This window comes from Thermobia domestica, chromosome 18, assembly GCF_964235325.1.
Source record: "Thermobia domestica chromosome 18, izTheDome1.hap1.1, whole genome shotgun sequence".
Lineage (NCBI taxonomy): Eukaryota > Metazoa > Arthropoda > Insecta > Zygentoma > Lepismatidae > Thermobia > Thermobia domestica.
This window is the reverse complement of record NC_137471.1, coordinates 13,810,148-13,830,411: the sequence shown is the minus strand read 5'-3', so window position 1 is coordinate 13,830,411 and position 20,264 is coordinate 13,810,148. Positions and strand designations below refer to the sequence as shown.

The 20,264-nt window shown below is 37.1% G+C and overlaps 1 protein-coding gene across 2 annotated transcripts in view; it reads right to left on the bottom strand.

Annotated features, from left to right (window-relative positions):
- The window catches only part of LOC145674897 (uncharacterized), a 53,424-nt gene extending 37,500 nt beyond the window's left edge, over positions 1-15,924 (bottom strand). Inside the window, exon 1 of one of the 2 annotated variants that reach the window (XM_081745156.1) lies at positions 15,829-15,924. The gene's annotated coding sequence lies outside the window, so the exon portion shown is untranslated. Of the gene's footprint in view, positions 1-15,700 lie in introns of both variants that reach the window. The other variant, XM_081745157.1, reaches the window with a different exon arrangement.
- Between the last annotated feature and the right edge of the window lie 4,340 nt (positions 15,925-20,264).

Here is a 20,264-nt window from a genome sequence, read left to right as displayed (position 1 = left end):
GGCCAACACATCACTTGGAACGCCTCCCTGTGTTCCTCGAACCACTCTATCACACTCCTGGCCTTGTGACATGGTGCATTATTTTGTCGAAAAATGCCACTACCGTTGGGAAACATGGTCATCATGAAGGCCTGTACGTAGTCTGAAAGCAGTGTGCGATACGCCTTGGCCGTCATGGTGCTTTACTTGAGCTTCACTAGACACATGGATGCATAGGCATAACCTTGGTCCATATGGTTGAGGGAGGGGGGGGGGACATTCGTGCACACACACACACACACACACACACACATATATATATATATATATATATATATATATATATATATATATATATATATATATATATATATATATAATTCTCAACCTTTGCCGACCCACTTCTGGATGAAGGTTTCTCCAATTCTTTTTCACACGTATCTATTTTTGGCAGTTCGTTTCCACTTTACTCCACACTGCTTCCTAATTTCGTCACACCACATTGTATTACAACGTTTTCTGGATCGTTTTCGTTCCCTTAGGATCCAGTCAAGGATTGCTTTTGTCCACCTATCGCCAGTTCTTCTTGCAATATGACCAGCTCACTGACACTTGAGTCCTTTTATTTTCGCGATGATATCGGTCACTCCTGTCATCTTCTTTATCCATGTATTTCTTTTTCTATCTCTCCGGGTTATTCCAAGCATACATTTCTCTATGCTTCTTTGAGTTGTATATGCTCGCTCCCTTTGGAAGAAAGAGCATTATACATTAACAAGTGATCACAGAAAGTTGTGAATTCAACCAAGCGTAGATTTTAATTCCTACTTTAGATTGGAAGCAGCAACATATTTCACATTATTGCCTTTGGTATAAAAATCGATTATAAAATTTGAATTTGCGGTGGCAGGTACATGGCATGAGTGTGAACTACGATTCTTCTTTTCTTTCATTATTAAGAGACAAGAAGTTTTATTTATTGACTTTAAGATTCACAAGCTGTAATTAGAAGTATATAATATACATTACTCGCTTGTGCATGTTAAACTTTTCTTTGTTTCGACAAAAATATATTCACAAATTTCCACTTGGCAGGTAGTCTTCGACCTTAAATTGTCACTTTTTGAAACCAACCATACATTTGCTTCTAATGTTTTAACCAAATATTTAGTACCGTAGTTTCGAGAAACCCTCTCTGATTTTGGATCACCATTGTGGAGTTGGAGTGTGTGAATGATATAAATACTACTCAAGTAGATATCCAGCCTAACTTTACGTCAGTTTTTGAGGATGAGACCTAAAATTAAGCCTTTGCTTCTATGCTAAAAATTGTTTTAGTCAATAGCCGGAACGCCTTTCCCTAGAATAATTTAGTGGAACACAATGACGCAGATCGAAAAGTTCTGAATTAGTTCTTTGTCGTGCTTTAATAGGACATTAATCTGCTTAAAATATGACAATAATAAACTTAAAATATACAAATTTGAAGCGAGACAAGTACAGCACAGGAACTGAATTCGGACAACACACTGACTTACTGAAATGCAGAACTGGTGCGTTCCGGCCCATTTTAAGCCCCGCTTAGCCAATCTTTCCCTGATCTTTGCCCAATCCCTCATATTGACCTGAGCCTTAAATGTTGTTAAGGAATTACCTGGAACAACCTATCAGCACAACATCCACATATTCATTTACCCCAGCTCATTAATAGTGTTTCTTTCAGAAAAAATCTCCAAAGAGGGTATTTTAAAAGTAAAGAGGGGAATTATAGTTAAACAAATGTTTCTTGATACCCTTATTTTCCCTGAAAATTTGCCTGAAGCGTATTTTGCACTTGACTATGTGTGTATAAAGGGGGAAGCCCCGGCTCACCCTCTGAAAGAAATACTGCTGATCAATAATACGAGGAAATCACAATATTAGGAAATCCAAATATTAGCCAGTAAATATCACATTTATAATTTTGATTTAATAAGTTAATATTTCACTTTTCACTAAATGTAATGATATGGAAACTGGATTTGAACTGTTAATGGAGCTGCAGCCGCCTTCCTCGAAGTGTTGCTTCTGAATCAAATTTATCGATAATCTGAGAAACGTTCATGTCGTAAGACCTTTCTATGCACAACATAGCTAAACTACGAAATTTTTCTTGACCCATAGTGCTACGAACGTATGTTTTTAGCCGTCTCAGGCACGAAAAGGAACGTTCACTGGTTGCGGAACTGACAGGCACGGTTAGAAAAGTCTTATAAACTTTGTTCAAGTTTGGGAAGCATTCGTAAAGGTTCAAGTTTTAAAACAAATTTAGAAGCGATGAAAAATCATTTTCAGTCTATCTCTCTGCACACAAATTGGAGAAAACTGTTAACTTTGATGTCAGCTCAACTTTGGGGATTTTGTAGGTGTTGCTGACAATTGTGATACTTACTGCTGATGGCTTGTGTTGATTCAACACGTCATGGAGGGAATGAAGAACCTGTATATCATTTTCTTTGAACTTTTATTGCTAATATCTGCCACAAGGATGTCAATAACGGAATGATACACTTTGCGTCTGTAATATTCAGCTGCTGTCTCACACTCGAAGAAGTATCACCACCATCCAATGCTCGTGGGATTCGTCTTCGCGGAACGTTCGGTGCACTGCATCCCATGGTTTCTGTAATTTCTTCTGTTTCTGTCCACAGCGTTTTGAAAATTTTCTCACTCCGTAAGGACTGAAGGCTGCAGATATTGGCTTGCGAAAAAATTTTCACAGTAGAAAAATTGGTACGTGTATTCCGTAAGTGCATGGACAGTTGATTCGTGTATTCAAGAACACGTCTCATCAGTTTAAGACGAAACAAACAAACAAACAAACAAAAAAAATACTCATGAACATTTCTTAACAGGGAATGCGCATCTGGACCGTAAATTTGATAGTGCTATTTCCTCTAAAGTTTCAACTACAGGTCCAAAATTTTCTAAAACTGCACGAATAGCTTCCGATTTACAGTTCCATCTAGTTTCGCTCAAAGATTGTAATGTTACCAAATGCTTTAAGTTTTCTCCTTGACGTTGAACATTTTCAAAAATAGCGTGCTCTTTGACGGCGCTTCTATGAAGGAATGCAACTGCTCAGAACACCGAACATGTTTCGAATCGTAGATAGTTTTCCGCACACTCCTGATTCTCTTTGCAACGCCAGGGTACTGACCACGCATAGCGGCTGCACCATCGTAACATTGTCCTCGGATGTTATCTACGCTCAGACCCAGTGATATTAACACATTTGTTAACAGTTTGGACAAACTTTCTCCGTGATTTTTCTGTATTGTAAAACCCGATAAAACTTTCGTGAACGTTTAATGTTTCATCATAGTATCGCAAAACAATCGCTTCAAACTTTGGGTTTCATCCATGATGACACCATATATACCTGCAGTCTTCACACGATCGATTATTTTTCTCAGCACATACTCGCATATTAAATCTAGAAATTGATTTTGGTATTCGGGACTAACGTATCTAAATGTTTTCTCTTTGTTAACATAATACCGAAAAATCACGTCATTGTCTTTGGATCTTAGCGATAAGAGTTCTAGTAAATTGCCTTTATTTTCACTTTCGTTATTTTCCTTATGGTCTCTAAGAGGAACACATTGGCCAGCACAATACAAAATACTATTTAGAAGTGCTTTCAAATATATTCTATTGCCGTTAACTATTTGGTTCGTCTGCAAATCTAATTTACGCGCAACTGATCCGTGCAATAGTGTGCATTTCGGAATTCTACAGCCTTAGAAATACAAGTCTTATAAGCGTTATTTGCCTCATGAGTACCGAATTTATCCACGACCTTCTTCCAGTTACGGAAAACCTCCTTAGTAAAAGTGTCTTTTCAGATTTCGGAATATTTTCGGAGAATGCGCGACAATAAAAGCAAAAAGCACTATCTCGAGAAATGTTATATTCTAACCAACTAAATTGCCTATACCAGTGGTCGAAGTGAGACAGTATGGGTGGTATGCCATACTGCCTCTGTTTTTTCAATAATGAGGACATACCGTCTCTGGTTTTTCAGTGATCAAGACAATATTTAAATAGCCGGTATGTTGAGTCAAAATCATAATAAAACATACCGCCTCTGCTTTTTTTCCACTTCGAACACTGGCCTATACCACTCAGATCGGAACTGGCGGCCATTTTTATTGGGGTACGTTTTCAATTGCGGTTGGAAAGGACCTAGATCTACTGCCAAAAATGTCTTTGCCTTTTCACAACCTTTGACTGGATCACGATCTTCTGAAACTTCATCTTGTGACACTGTTTCCAAAGTAATACCGGAATCTGAATTCTTATTTTCTGAGACTTCATCTTCTGTCACTGTTTTCACACTAGCACTTGAATTCTTATCTTCTGAAACGCAAGAAGTACATTGTGTAGTCACTATTTCATTATCTCCTCTGGCACTGTCAATATTGCTAAGTTTCGGCTTCTTACTAAAATATTCCAACAAAGTTTCTTTCTTTCTTTTTCTTTTTTTCTTTTTCTTTTTCTTTTTTTTCTTTTTTTTTTTTTTTTTGAGCACTGCATATTAGTCACAACTTCCAGTGAACCTTGAGAAATGTTCAAATACCCCAGATAAAATATAAAAAATGAAACCACTATACACCGATACACGTGAGGCTATATATACAGAAAAAAACACTTCAAACGAACTGCTCACTGCCAAGGGCGCCGATTTCTTTGTAACTTGGGGGGGGGGCTTCAGATGTGGGTTTGTATATTCATAAAAAATACATAGGCCTATAACAATACAAAATACATATTCAGAAAAATACATGGGGGCCCATATGAGCTTTGGGTGCCCGGTCCCCTGGCCCCCCAGAATCGGCGCCCTTGCTCACTGCAAACACAAACTTCAGAATAAATCAAGTGTATTATTTTTGGTTTGGGTGCCAGGGTGGCTATTAGTAAAAAAAAAAAAAAAAAAAAAAAAAAAAAAACCCTCGTTGTTTTAACCTTACAATTCTCCATTTCCACTTTATAACAATACCCGATGTTGCTATTTTTGTGACTTACAGGGAAAGCAATAAAATATCTTTCGTATTTAGGACCACAAGATTTCCGACAAAGAGCCGAGTTCTGAATGTCTCTGCTTATCCTTATAAAACACTTCCTGTATCCCAGACAACAGACCGACCTGTTCTTCCTTTGACCATCAACAAACACCACATCCCCTTTCTCCAGCACGCTCAAACTTCACTGACCTTTATTAAGATGGATGTGGCAAAACATTTATTGCAAGACATTACCAGATATGGTTAAAAATCAGAGTTTCATTCCCGTTGTTATTCTAGAACTTTTTTCAGACTTAAAGACAGTTTACAGTCGAACATTTTATGATAATATCAGCATAGATACTGTAAGACAAAATTTTTAATAACTGATCAGTGGCGTATTTAGGGAGGTGGCTTCCGGGCTTAAGACCCTCCCGAAATCTTACTTAGTATAGTAAAGTAAATGAAATATCTTGCAGAATTTTCACATTTCGAGGCAAAGCCCCCCCGGAAAGTTAGCAAAGCCCCTCCCGAAACAAAATCGTAAATACGCCACTGGTAACTGTCCATTGCCTAAGAAACAGCCAGAATCAGTGAGGGAGAAGGTATATGAACATCTCTGAATATGAGCATTTTTTAAAAAAAGATATATTCAATCAGAATTTTACACTGCCTCTGTGATCCTCCACCTCCACCCCCAAAAAATGTTCTGAATAAGTCCTATATTTATTCAAATTACAAGCATTTCTGATGTAACAGAAAAATAAAGAAATCATGACAATACAGTTTATAAATTATTATTACCATCGTAAAGGAACATGTAATGTCTAAAAACGAAAAAAGCAATAAAGTGAGGTGTGAATCAATTCAGAACACATGCATCGAAAGTCAGTGACAATTACCCAGCTAGTAGTAGAGAGGCAATGTCAAGGCTTAAAGTGAGCCGGAACGCTCGGCACTAAGTTCTGGCAAATCAGCCTGTTGTCAGAATTTAGTTCGTGTGCAACAACAATCACTTTACAAACATTGTGCATTAATTTTTAACTAATATTTTGGTTCCGTCTATGAAACGACTATTAATATGATCTATCAAACCAGATCTGGAACCTGGATCAGGGATTATTTACTTCCATTGTTGACTTCATTCTCGCAAATCACTGTGGATAAGCATTCTGGTGAGGTGGCTATTCACTGAAGCCACTTTAAGCCCTGGGCAGTGTGTATGCCTAACAAGCAGCATTTTAAAGGTGAAGCATGGCCACGAACTCTGTTCCAATCTCCCATCCTGACTGAGTGACTGAGGTTTAACCTAGTATCTTTTATCAGGGCAGGGTCGCTGTTTTTTCACTTCCTTGCCCCTCCTTTCTCTTGGCCTCGTTAGTCGCCTAAAGACCTTAATACTGTGAAACAAAAACATAAAATTAAGCAAAATTGCGTTGTATTCGCTTCAGCTCAGTTCATAGATAACACTGGATGACTATCCTAATAAACTTGAGAAATGTGGGTGCAGTTGCCTCCCTTGCCCCCCTTTAAGTTACGTCTATGCATGGCTGCTCACTTGAATCAGTTTCAAAACTGTTTCTGAGTAAGTACTTTCTTCAAAATAATATTAAAAATTATAGAAAGATTTTCGAGACATTCGAGTCGAGTCGAGATTTTTACGAGCAGTCTCGACTCGACTCGAATTTTACAGAGTGTGTCTCGACTCGAATCTCGACTCGAATTCGAGTCGAGTCGAGTCGAGATTCGAGACTTGTCTCGACTCGTGCGCATCCCTATTGGGAGTCACTGCCCGCCCCCCGGAGCTCTGAGAGTGCCCCCCGTAGGAGACCAAAATAATACGTCTACAATATATTAATAAATAGAATAGTACCAGCAGTGACCCCCGGGTTAGTAAGTGTACACCCCCCCCCTCCCAGAACACTTTTTCTGAAAGAACGACTGCTCTCGTGAACAATACTAAAAGTATTCCACTTTATTGCTTACATTTCTGACTGTTTTCGCTTTCCAGTCTAATCATGCCATGATTTTAAAACGAGTGAGCCATTTATCAAACTCGACTCGACTCGAATCTCGACTCGTGCCCATCCCTAGAAGGCTGTTCCTAACGTTGAATTAAAGGAATGACGAAGTTTACAACATAAATTCTTGCTCCTCTTTGTTAATTCTTCCTCAGCCGGATTTTATTGGAGGGGCGAGGACCCCACCTCTAATTATTGGGGGGGGGCAAAAGTGTCCTGCCCCCCCCCCCCCAAAGTCGGCGCCTATGATTAGCAAACTATGTTCTAGTAATAAAGTAGGCCTGCTCATCAGAACACAATTTATTCATATTAATCCCTTATTGTAAATCGCTAATTATGGCATCTTAGCTGTTGATAAATATTTTTAGTCGGGGCACTTCAGACACTTTACTTTTAAATTTTGTCCACCATCATCCTCAGCTCTTAAGAAAAAAGCGTGCTTTCAAATCTTCGAACAATAAAATATTTTCGTTCTCCATCTTTATAAAAGCAACACCAATCAAAGTAAAATAGACTACCGGTATCATTGCGCTCGTAGTTCACTCACTGAATGTATTGATTTGGAGCTGTCAAAATCTACGACAAAATCTTCCAGGTGCTTGCAATAAGAACACGTGATTTCCCTAAGGCTGTCTTCATCTTCAAAAAACAGCAAGTGGCACTACGAACTTATATGTTTGTCTGTGTGTCTGTGACTGTCGGTCACTGACATACGTAACTCATGCATGATTGTTTTCTTCTGAGAAATTCATTTACAGGGAAGAAACATTTGTTTCCGGGAAATATATATATATATATATATATATATATATATATATATATATATATATATATATATATATATATATATATATATATATATATATATATATATTGTAGTTACTCATCCGCAATGTAACGCGAAAAAAGTAACGCAAACTAGGTACGTTACTTAAAAATTTGTAACGCGTTACAGGAAACGTTACTTAAAAAGTAACGCGTTACTTGCGTTACGTTACTTCCCAAGACTGATATTTGTAGGCATACTATAAATGTATAGGAAATGGTTTGTAACATATTTGCGAAGATATATAATGGTTTATAAGAGTGCTTGTGTAGAGTTTTACCGAAAAACGTTGTATTCTTAGCCAACGCTGTTCAACTCTCCTAAAGTGAACTTGCAACGAGGACTACAACACTACGTGCAATAATATTATTAATATTGAACTAATAAGAACTATTTTAAGGAAAAGACTGTATGTATGCTATGCTTAACGTTAGTTATCCACCAACAAACAGGGGCGCTCGAAGAAGATTTTCTAGAGGGGGCTCATCTCCATGGTTGCTATATTACGTCTGGCATTTAACATACGTGATTTCCTATATTAGTATACATTTTCGTGAGCCAGAGAGGGGTCCGGGCCCCACTTCGGGCGCCCATGCCAACAACCAAAGATTAATTCGCCATATTAAATAAACTAATTCAACAGATCGTAATTTGTGCACGCTGTAAAATGTTAGTAGCTACGCGAAAGGGATTTGAAATTTGAGTTTTTAATTAGCATAGTAACTTTATGTTTTAAAACGTAAGTATAAAGTACGTATTTTGAAATTAATACAATCTATGTCCAGAAAGTTCAGCGAATAATGTCATAGTGCTCACGGTCGTAACTGTGCTCCACCACTGCATCCCATGCTGGACAGATGAAGAACAGTGGCGGCTAATATTAGTGTTGCAGCGTTGCGCAACGACCAAGGAAGAATATTATTAGCATTAGTAGTAAAGAACAAAACAAATTACTCTCTAATATTACCATATACTTTAAATAATATATTTTTCTTACTTCTCTAATTGTAAAATCCATTAATTCGTTTTAAAAAAACGAAAAACGATCCGTAACGGAGTCTCTAATTTATATTGTGTTGCAACGAAAATACAACGACCAGATTTCTACAGCGCGGCATTTGGAGCGAATGTTAAGTTCCTTTTTCCTTATCTCGGAAGTTGAAGGCTCTGGTCGTTGCAATGCTTCGGCAACAACGCGGCACGTTTCCAGTGAACAAGACGGTTTTTCGTGCTAAATATGATTTCTGAATTTTATTTCATTACCGATTACAAATGGAATTTATTTTTATGCATTCATATTTTTAAATTACGGGACTATATTGAAGCAAGCCAATATAATAACAATTAAAAAAGTGATCACAGAATGACAAAATAAAAGAAAATATGTAATAGAGTAGAAAACAAATGAAAGTAAGCACGCATTTAGAAGTTAATTCTTAGCTTATATGGATAATGAAAGCTTCTTGTCCCGTAATTTGTGAACCAAATATTAGTAAGTCAATATAGAATCCCCCCTCTGTAGATAATATTTCAGTATATACATATTTGTTTGATAAAGTAAATGTATTTTCTACTCTTGATAAATTTCTACATAAAACTTTATGATGGGAAACTCCACATTGAATTTGGCACTAGTTAGCAATGCTCAGGAGGGCAGCCACGAGGGGGTCCATCGGGTCTGAACCTCCCAAAAATTTCGAAACTCGACTAACATTAGTAGAATTTCTTTACGAAATATACTTGTTTAACAGAGAAAGATTCAAGTAGGCTAAATATTTTGTTTTACGCCTCATCAGATACTCTTTCTTTTCTTATAAATATAATAATCGTTCTATCATTTTTTCTAAAAACATAGGTGACAGTAATTAAGAATTACTTATCATTTTTTCGGGTACAGAATAAGACAGGTTAGGTCTATATTACATAGACATATTGGACCCCCTCAAATACTTTGGACCCCTCCAAGTAAACACTTCTGGGTGTAGAACCGGCAATTCTGTTTGTATCGACGTTCTTTGATTTTGACTTCTGTTACATGCTGGCTCTACATTTGACGGGTTTCAAAGTTTGCTTTCCAGAACGTATGACATTGATAAGCATTCTTTCGCCTCATGTGTGAGTATATTGTGTTTATCGTGCATTGCTTACAACCAAGACGGATGATTGGGAATGTAGTTTTTCTTTTACGCACGTGTGTGGGTTGGTGTACATGTGATATTCGCGATTCATATACCTCTTTTGTCTGAATCAACCGTTTCAGTTTTTATTTATTAAATTTACTTGGGTTGTGTGTGCTCTAATTCTGTAAATAAAATACAAATTTAGAATGAATTCTACACCATAACGTCTGTAAATAACTTAGAAATAAAAAGCAATTTGCCCAGCTCTCCACTGAGGAAAAACTTGCAATTGAGGCTTAGACAAAACAATCAACGGACAGTTCAGAAGAGTGTTCGAAAAAATCCTGTTTAAATTTACAGAACATCTTATGGCAGGATTGTTGTTTACCTTAGATATATTTCTACAATATGTTTTAAATTTCCCTACATAAACTATGAATAAAGTTTGTTCAATTTATATATTTTTATAACACTAATCTCTGCCACTAGCAGTCTTCAGTCTATGCTGCAGAGGAATTTTGGATCACTGTCAGGGACTGGGTTTGCTAGAATGAATTGTTCGCAATAATCTAGAAAAAATATTTAGTGAATCTACAAAGTTTCTGAAATTAATATTGTAACCTCCAGGGTGTCAAGTCGCTGTCCTTGGCTCGTGGTATTACCAATAAGCATACTCCTGATACTTTAACTTACCTGGACAGGACAACGAAGACCTCTCCAAGAAAGGTTACAAACTGTTTCCCAAAAAGCTCGTCGATCTCAATAATGAGATGAGCATTAGGCGCCGAGAGGTTCGGGTGTCTCGTCTCGAAAACCTCACGGACGATCAGACGGTCATCCAGACCATAACGCACACAAACATCACTCATACAAACAACGAAAACACACTGAATTAAATGACACTATACTTATTTATTAGAACACTATTTTGAAAAAGAAATAGCGAAGAGGAATGGATACAACACTGAACACTGAGGATATGTATCAATTTTAGTCGCTGAAATCACGCTTTGCCCTTTTCGGGTAATATAGCCCTTTATATATATATATGATTACGATTGAGATATCACTACAAATTCTTCTCTCACACCCTTGACGGATAGCACTGGGGAAAAGTTGTCTGGATCGTCCCACGATGAATCCAGTTGTTACGCTGAACAGTCCTGCAGCGTAAAGGTGAATCTTCAGTAAAGTAACGAAAAGATCTCCACAGTGGAATACTGATATTGGAGGGCGCGTATATAACTTTTTAAACGCACAAGGTCAGCGGACCTGGGATTTCACTAGTTGGGGCTAGCCGTAAGAAATCGTCCTTCACCGGCTAAATAGCTTGTGCCCCTTCACAAAACTTAACCAACGCAACGGGCGTGGTGGTTGCGTACAACACCGGAGTCGAACTCCCTGAGCATCCAAGCTCAAGCTACGGGTTGCAATGGTCAACAGAAAAGTGTTGGCAGTTCATTTAAAAAATCACTCAGTTACTCACCTGTATGCACATACAAACAGAATATAGAAAACAATTTCTGTTAATTTTAGTCAACTGCCCATAATGCACTAGACACGGCGATAACACTGGCGTGAGAAAGTACAGATAACGGACTGCAAAAATTGTGAGGCTGGTGCCACTTTGGCTACTGGGACATCTGGTCAGCCCGTATTTCTCTAATCTATTGTAATGTTTCCATAAGCGATTAACGAAAGCACTTAATTCAGTTCCCAATAACTATAGAATATATACTGTGTATATAATGAGTCAGGGAGAAACACTGAAATGGTTAGTCACTAACTGAAATGTTCTCAGCAAAAGCAATGTTTTAAATATATATATGAAAAAACGATGAAAGACTTCTTTGTCCAATTGTGTGGGAAAGAAACAATTCCCACCAAAGAAAGAACTTATGTGCGTTGCAGAATAAAGTATAAATTGAAAATAATAATCACTGTCTTTACGAAATATACAGAGTGTCCACAAAAAATCCTTCTATAACCTGGTAGCGGTTATAATATTAACTGTACCTATAACGTTAGCAAAAAGAGAATGGCGTTTTTTCACATCGAAAAGAATTGACACTTTCAAGGAATTGAATGTTCCAAGAAACGTTATCACCATTGGTTATGCTTTCCATCGAAAAAGACGTGATAATGCGAATACCAGAGTTCAACCAGCATGTAGTAGACAAACTTACTCCAATCAAAGAGAGGAGAACGGACTTATTCATTAAATAATGTGACTAATCGGATAAAGTATTCATTATTTCTTTATTTTTTAAATACAGAATTTTATTTAATTTCACATGTCACATAACATTTGCATCTAAAGTAATGCTGATTGGTTAATGAGTCCAGTTTATATCTTCTGTCTCCGATCGTTCGTACTTCAAAACCCAAAACCACAATCCATCGGCCGCCACTGATCGAGTTCAGCAGCAGTAGTATTAGAGTGTGCTCATAGTGTTAAACAGCACATTTTATGGAGACGGTGTAGTGCGCGCGGTCGAAATAAAAAATTAATACCAAAATGGAGTGGGGAACTAATTTTCTGTCGTGTTTCAAACTTGTAAGCGGAAGAAAATAATACTGACATTAATTTACGAAGAACGTGCTATATCATTTAAATGATTTAAACGTGTTGAAAAAGGAGCAAATGCAACATCGCTTGATGTCTGTGGAAATTTCATCGATATGCTGAATCTTGATCCAAAATTTCCTGAAACCACCGTTATGGTCGACGAGACCTCGTGTCTGCATTAGGATCCCGAAGGCAAGCGTCAAAGTATGGAGTGCCGGGCTCCAGGGGCGCAGAAAAGCAAGAAGATGCGAAGTGAGAAATCTTGCATCAAGACAATGCTAGTAGTATTCTTCGAATGTGCGGGTCTAATCCATAAACAATATCTCCCTGAGGGCACCACATTAAATACGGCTACGAACGTGGAAATAATGAAATGTCTGCTGCAACGAATCAAGCTGGTATGACCCTAATACGCTAAGCAATACGACTGGACCTGTTTCACGACAATACCCGGACACACATTACCTTTCTGGTGCAGCAGTTCCTAGTCAACAGGGGAATTATGTCACTCAATCACCCACCCTACTCCCCAAACTTGTTACCACGAACTTTTCTTGTTCCTCAAAATTGAAATTAGCCCTAAATGGCCAGAGATTGTCAGACACTTCGGACATTCAACGTAATATTACGAAACTGCTAACTATCCAGCTGAAAGCCGTCCCTAAAAACGTACGCCAAGAATTTTCAGGACTGGTATAGCCGTTCTTAGAAGTGCATGACCATCAATGCGATTTGATCGAAAGACAGTAACTGCAGTTTCAGGTAAGACAATAATCCAGTCAAAATATAGACACATTCACCGAACTTTCTGAACAGTGGTTTTATTTTCTACACTTATATTTCGTTCCTTGGTTGGATTGGAATTTGGTATTTGCTTCAGCAGCGAGGATATAAGAGACGTAAGATACGAACCACATGAATTCCTACTAGGAATCGAAACCGGATCTCAAGCGCCATAACTTATATCTTTAGTTTAAGTAAAGCGCTTCTAAAAAGAATTAATATACATAGGTTGGATAAAAATAGTGGCAACAATGGTCTTACGTCAGAGGGCTGTGTCCCATCATTATAAGATTTCAATTGGTGATAAAGAATTGTGAGGCGATGAAGTGAGGTAAGTGGCAATGACTTTACATTATTCAGTTAAAAGCAGCAGTGGCGTAAAATAGAGGCAGAAAGGGGTAGCGTTATAACAATGAATTTCTTTCTAATTTAATAAACTACTGTAAACCTGGACGAAGATTCGTATTTTTCAACAACTACTTTTTGTTCTCACCCTGAATTTTATCTTCGGGGTTACAGAAATTGGTAATACTTTACAACGCTGGTGTGGCTATTGTAGCATATGTGGAGATAACATATCGTTGTAGCATACGTATTATCGGTACCTTATTATGGAAAAGTGGTAACATGACATGCTGGCAATCAACAATGTACCAAGTTACTCCCTCCCACAAAGTAAGGAACCAAGAATACTCTTAGCACAACGATATGGAATCTCCACTTATACATACATACATCATTATACTACTACTACTACTACTACTACTACTACTACTACTACTACTTCTGCTGCTACTACTATACTACTACTACTACTATCACTACTACTACTTATACTTATGTAGAGAACAAAACCTAACAACCCCAGTGGGGCTTCTAACCCGTTCCTTCTACTACTACTACTATTTATGTCGAGACCAGAACCCAACCAACCCCTGCGGTGCTTCTAACCCGTTTCTACTGCTAATACTTCTACAAAAACAACGACAACTACTACTACTACTTATACTAAAGCATCCTTACTCTACACTAAGTATTACAGTGCAATTCTGGCAGCGAAACCCATTCCTTTCTTTTAAGAAATCAGCTTCCTTACCACAAGACTTACACAATTTCCTTAGTGCAAGCATTCCATGATTTTGTAATAGATAATGTGAGAGTTCCACTTTCTTCTCTGTCAGCTGTTAGGTTATTTCCACAAGTTTATACTCACTGATTTCGCACCCGTCATAAGCTGGTACACATATAAGAATCCCACCTGTCATTTTCGATCTCAATTTACCACTCCTACTCATCACACTAAATAATTCTGGAATGTTCTTTCCTATTTAACACACTTCGGATTAATACATTGTTAAGCTCGATCAGTGGCCACATATACATACGACAAGGCCACTCCAAATACTGAATGCAACTACACTTCAAAAAATATTTTAATGAAATAAGCGTTGGGAGACGCAGTGGCTCAGTGGTAAAGCGTTCACCTCCGGTGCTTCGGGTCCCAGGTTCGATCCCAGCTCGCGCCGTGTGGGCTTTGTGGTGGACAAGCACCGTGCTCGTGGGTTGTCTCGGAGTTCTCCCGTTTCCTCCCACTTTCATTTCACCATTTCACTCATCATCACCATCTCCTTTAGCCTAACCGGCATAACCCTGACACGTAAAACAAAGATTTCATTTTATTTTAATGAAATAAGGATGTCATACTTCACAACACATACTACCGTTTAGTATTAAAAAATCAACGAAAAATAATCAATGCTTTATAATTTTCTGCATGAAGCAACGAACTACTTACCAGTTTAAGTATTCCGCCACACTCGAGAAATACAACTTCCGCTACATGCGCGTGCACACACCTACTACAATGTAAAAAATCAACATGGCGTCGTTCATCCGTCAAATTTTATTACGCAAGATATTTTGTAATTTTTAAATTAAAGTTACTTTTGCAATCTTCATTACCAGTGATATTAAATCGACAACATATCTACATAAAAATAAAGCTGAAAATGCACTTCTACCTACATCAGGCACGTACTATATCATCCCCTAACTTCTCATGTGTCAAGTGGGTAATTTTTGTATCGCCCGTTGTAAATACTTTGCAGAGGCATAAGAAGATAATTAATAAAAGGGATATAATTTTTCAAAAATTATTTCTAGTGGTGTTCTTAAACAACTTGTATGGTAATGAAACAGCGAAAAAACGTAGCGAAAGCGGACCTCCAACTTCGGAATAAATGCCATGAATACGTGCTGAATAATGCAATTCTCATTTATTATCTTGTGTTTAAATATTTTAAACCAGCACCTGGTATCTATTAGCATAAAGCAGCTTATGAAAAATTTATAAATACCATTTAAGTAGGTAGATCATACCAAACTATGGAGTAATGTCGGCCAAGAACGAACTAAATATTTAGTATTTTTGTCAAAAGAGGTAAATTCTGAAGTAAATTCTAGTTTTTCACATTTCTTGGTTTACCTGACTACTAATGTGAGCAATATAGGTTAGAGAAGAGATATTTTCCTAGGTGATAAATTTCGATGAAACATCTTCTAAAGAAAACTAATTTTTTTCTTTTTCCTCTTTAACACCTAAGAAAGGTATGTTTATGTCGCGGACATAAATCCATGTCGACAATCAATGTTTTTAAATGGTATCAGTCACTTGTATTAAATAGTAGAAAAATCAATAGTTACAGTACAGACTGCAACCAAGATGGTACAAACGTAATTTATATTAAAATGATGTGCTTAAATACTTAAATTGTTCTGAAAAGTACCTTGAGACTGACACTGAGTTGTTTAACTTAAAAATTCACAATATAAAAATCATATCAAAACACAAAAGATCTAAATTAAAAATGTTTGAAATCAGAAAGTTTGTATTAAACTCTAGTAAATAAAATTCTGCTTTCTTTTTGTCAGCCATTTTCCTCCAATCGACAAAACAGGTCTCTGACTACACACTAAATTAAAGAGATGTAATATGCCATCGCTCGACCATTTCAAAAAAATCTAATTTTTTCATGAATATTTATCCTATATCAGGGTACTTCAAAACCACAATGAATTAATTTTTACAACATCCCATAGCGACACAGGGGCTGACGCCATTTTGCGTCTTTTTCGATTTTAGGCGTTTACGTTGTTTTGAATATCTCAGCATGTATTTGTCCTACCAAATTGAAAATCGCTGGACGTCTCCAACTCGTGCAGAGCTAAAACTTTGATTTCTTAACATTTTTGCCTAAAACCACTTGAAGGGGGGTTAAATCAGGGTGTGCAGTAACAACATTTTTGGACATTGAAAACATGTTTGGGAAGAGGAAACAACTGACGTTGAGGTCTGAATTTGTGTGTGCATATAGTCCGGAAACAAGTTAATACACAAAAATTTACAGACAGCTGCTCTCAAAGGTCTGGAGAGAAAGTTGGGGAATTATGCCAAATTAGCATATTTTACTGTCCAATATCTCCAATGGGCCTGGATAAAAAAATCTGAAATTTTGGGAATAGTTAGTCCTTTAGTATATCATAACACACAACAAAGTGCGTTTCGTATTTTAGAGCAGAAGGGGGTCAAAGTATTAAGTAATGACGTTTGCATTCCGCAGTCAGTGTTTAAAGAGAGTAAATGTTCACTGACTTGAGAATGCAAATCAAACGAAAGGACAAAAGTCTCCTGCATGAGTTGACAGTTAAAAAAAGAATAAACATGATTGAGTATCATTAATATAGCAAGCAGCAAGAGCAAGGAGTACTTACGGACTTTTTGTCAAAGGTACATTTTGACTTTCCTCGCCTTCTGCTGATAGCGGCATTCCTCACCAGTGCTGCTGTAGGTGTGACACGACAGTGCCACAACTAGAGGAAAGAAACGAGCTTGAGAGCCTTGACTGGATTAACAATTCATCCTACTTTATTTTACTTCACAACAACAAATTCCCAGTAGATTTTATGAACAAAACACCTCCTAGAGTATGACGTCATTTCTTAATACTTTAACCCTCTTCTGCTCAAAAACACGAAACGCGCTTTGTTGTGTGTTATGGTATACTAAAGGACTAATCCCAAAATTTCAGATTTTTTATCCAGGCCCATTGGAGATATTGGACAGTGAAATATGCTAAGTTGGTATAATTTCCCAACTTTACGATTTTTTTGAGACCTTTGGGAGCAGTTGTCTGTAAATTTTTGTGTATTAACTTATGACCCCGGACTACATGCACACACAAATTTAGACCTGTACATCAGTTGTTTCCTCTTCCCAAACATGTTTTCAATGTCCGAAAATGTTGCTACTCCAGATCCTGATTTCACCCTCTTCAAGTGATTTTAGGAAAAAATGTTAAGAAATCAAAGATTTAGCTCTACACGAGTTGGAGACGTCCAGCAATTTTCAATTTGGTAGGACAAATACATGTTGAGATATTCAAAACAACGTTAAAACGCCTAAAATAAAAAAACGCAAAATGGCGGCAGCCATTGTGTTCCCATGGGATGTTGTAAATAATAATTAATTGTGGTTTTGAAGTACCCTGATATAGGATAAACATTCATGAAAAAATTAGATTTTTTGGAGATAGTCGAGCGGACTTTTTCTCTTTTTCTCGATCACTTTGCATGGATTGATTCAGTAACACAGTGAAGCCAAAAGGCAACGGAGCGTTGGTAAATTGATTGGTTCCTTTCATTACTGCTATTAATGTTCACTCAAAATGTTTGGTACTCTGTATGTAATCGTGTAACATTTCTTGCATTTATTTTTATTTAGATGTTTGCTTTAACAAACAAAATTGGTATATGTGCATCTAAGAGGTCTACAAACAGAAGTGAGAAGCAACTGGGTTGCTTGAATGAAAAGTGGCCTAAGTCCAAAATTTAGTCTTAGGAGAGAAATTCGATGTTGAATACCTCATGAAAACATTATATTTCTGTGTTGGCAACCAAAACCATAATTATGTATTTTAATTTATTGCTGAAACGTGTTTTGAGAACAGTATCAACGTTAAGGTTGCCAACCGTGCGGTATTTTACCGGGCAGTTCGGGTTTTTACCTTGTCCGGTATCCGGTAGGACCTCAAAACTGGACTTTAAATCTCCGGTAATTTTTCCTTTTATTAGTCTTATTCTTTGTTTTATTCAGATTATTTTGTAATGACGAAAAGAATAGTTTCTCGATGAACGTGGTTAAAGCAGAGCTTATAATTCGCTTTGATATTGATCTGTCGTGCGCAGAATTTGCTAAAGAGTTGAAGCTTGGAAAATTTACTGAACTTACAAAAACTGCTGAAAGTCAACGAAAGTACATTTTCAAGAGCGTAGTTGTCACTGTTTCATCCTCAACTACATCTTCCAATTAAATAATCCATCCGGATTCAGACTATGTCGACATTATGAGACATTCCAAGCTCAGCGAAGCTGGTAAGACTTACTTTTCAAGTATATTTTGTGCACGCCATAATTATGTTGCCAATTGTATTTTCTCTTCTGGTTTGAATGCGATGCATTATTGATGGTACATTACAAAAATTACATGTGCCGACTGAACTAAAACTGGAATAAGTAAGTTCAATAAATGCTTCAATAGTAACTAAAATTTTACGTGAAGTAAACACTTTCAGGTTGTTTACATTTTTACGACCACTTTCAGATTGTTTACATTTTTACGACCACTTTCAGGTTGTTTACATTTCTACGACCACTTTCCGGTTGTTTACATTTTTACGACCACTTTCAGGTTGTTTACATTTTTACGACCACTTTCAGGTTGTTTACATTTTTACGACCACTTTCCGGTTGTTTACATTTTTACGACCACTTTCAGGTTTTTTACATTTTTACGACCTCTTTCAGGTTGTTTGCATTTTTACAACCACTTTCAGTTTTTTTTTTTACATTTTTAGGACCACTTTCAGGTTGTTTACATTTTTACGACCACTTTCAGGTTGTTTACATTTTTAAGAGCGATGATGTCACAATCTTAAGAGTATATGTACTCCAGAAAGGTGTCCGGTATTCCCATTTTCAAAAGTTGGCAACCTTAATCAACCTATAGAAGCGAATGATGACATTAGTCGATTTTTACATTTCTTGACTTAGTCACTTGATATTGACTTAGCCTCTATCCAAACCGGAAGCGGTTCAAATTAATCATTTGCAGTTTCAACCTTTATTGCCAAGAAAGAAAATGGTAACAGATAGCGAGAAGCCGTCTTATGCAGACGATTCAACGCTACATGGCAACACATAATGATTATCCACAACACTCTACCAAAACCAAAATTGGTTCAAATTTACTATTATTTTACTAATGGTTAATAGCTCCAATACTGTGGTGCCTTCCGTGATCGGGTGAAAACTTCACTTGGGAACTAATATGTGCGCTATCAAAAATACATATTTCAGAATCCTAAGGCACTCATCCAACAATTTTTATAGGGGCAGTTTGGCTACGGGCAAATAATTTGAAGTACTCACTAACTACCTCTATACAATTTGTTGCGAAAGTACCGCAAGATTCCGAAACATGGATATTTGGATAGGGTACATACACGTTTCCAAATAAAGTTCCGACCCTATTAGGGTACGACCCATAATATTGGAACTATGGACCTTTAAAGTTCATTTTTTCATGTTTTCGGTAGCCTGTAACTCCGAAAGGAAGCGTTAGTGTAGCCAGGTTCGTCTATACTTTTCGTCTTATCTCGGTGTCAGGAATCACCTGCCAAACGTTGTCGGTGTCGTTTTGAAACACCCTGTATATCACTTGATACAAGCAATGTTGACTTACGTTTGTGCCAACTTGGTTCCTGTTTGCACTGTAATTATCCAAGTATTTTTCTATAATTTTGATACGTGATTTTTATACAATTTTAAAACTTCTAAAGCTTATCAAAATACAAAAGGCAAGAA